Here is a 1538-nt window from a genome sequence, read left to right on the forward strand (position 1 = left end):
ATAAAACAGCTGTAAAGTTTCCGTTTCAATCCTATTTCCTTAAAGAGAGCACTGCTGATTCTTGTGCATCTGATAATTGTGAGAAGCAAATCATGATTACTGATTCTTAATTTATGATTTAAAATTTTCGTAGCAATAATTTGCAAGTAATAGGGTAAAGGTATTAATCAGCACAAATAAATTTTTTAATATTATACAGTCAAATTGCCAACTGCTATTATTTGAAATAAGGATAATAAGAATAATTGTAAAATTACACTAAGGATTATACATTCTAGAAAAGACAGCCAAGTTTTCTTGTAAATGCACAGTGTCACAAGTAATATAATGAATAATAAATATAAAAGTTATTTAAATATTATGTCAGTATATGTTTATTAAAATTTTTTTATCTTTGAAGTATGCATCCTTATATGATTTATCATGATTAAAATTTTATATCTTTATATGATATCGAAAACAACATGTTTATTACATTTTGTACCGTTTTAGCTTTATCTTACAAAAAAAAAAACAATTGTGTTTACTTATATTTTATATAATTTTTCACCCTTTTATCAATAATTCCTATCCGTGAGAAACAAGCACATGTTTAGGAAAAATAAAATGTGTTTCATGATAACATTTATTGTTTAATTTTTTTTTATTTTTAACCCTTGAACTTCCTGCTTCTATAAAACCGCTGTCCATTATTATTTTTTTTTCTCATTTTGTTTTCTTTCCAGGTAATTGTTTCATTCCAAATTATTTTTCAATACATAGTAACCAACTTGTCATTATATATATATATATATATATAGATATATTTTCCTGATTTTTGTAATATGTATTGAATTTGTTACATGCAGTGGAACCTACACACAACCCTTTGAAAATCGATGTATTTGTGCAGTCATTATTAAATTATGCTGATAAATCATTTTCTCATGCATTTGCTGCAATAGCAAAGTGAGTTATTTATTTCCTTGAATATTTTATTTAATATCTAATGGGTTTTTTTTTTTAGTCAGTAATGTCAATATTGTTATAATACAATATGATTCTTAAAAAGTTAGTGCTCTAAATATCAGGTTGAAAATAAAATATTGATAATAAATACTTTTTATTTGTCATGAAATTATTGACATATGAATTATCATAGGGTTTGTTTTCTTGTTAGAAACAAGCTGTTGTTCAAATTGGTGGTTTATATAAGATAATTTATTTTCTCAGTTTTTTGTATTTAAGTAAATTACAATATGTTTTATGTGGATATCATGCTGTTATTAAAGTCTTATCCACATCAGAAGAAGCCCAAATTTGTATTTTGCGAAGCATGTTTGAACTCTGGCATGCTCATCAACAGGTTTGTTCATTTTATTTTTTATTGCATTTTCTTTTCCTTTCCTGTTAAATTTATTTTTGTTGTTGACACCTCAACACTAATTATTGATGACTGATGCATACAAAAGTTTGGACCCTCTTAAAAAGTAATCACATCAGCAGGAGTGGAATAGATTAAAGGTAGAAGACTTGTGATCCATTGTTGAAGTGTTTAA

At 25.6% G+C, this 1538-nt stretch overlaps 1 protein-coding gene across 1 annotated transcript in view; it reads left to right on the top strand.

Annotated features, from left to right (window-relative positions):
- Window positions 1-697: 697 nt before the first annotated feature.
- Window positions 698-1538, top strand: part of LOC107455707 (uncharacterized protein PF3D7_1120000) — a gene marked incomplete at its 5' end in the record, with an annotated part of 15035 nt that continues 14194 nt past the window's right edge. Inside the window, 1 exon segment of the mRNA XM_071184705.1 lies at window positions 698-725.

Source organism: Parasteatoda tepidariorum, chromosome 8, assembly GCF_043381705.1.
Source record: "Parasteatoda tepidariorum isolate YZ-2023 chromosome 8, CAS_Ptep_4.0, whole genome shotgun sequence".
Classification (NCBI taxonomy): Eukaryota; Metazoa; Arthropoda; class Arachnida; order Araneae; family Theridiidae; genus Parasteatoda; species Parasteatoda tepidariorum.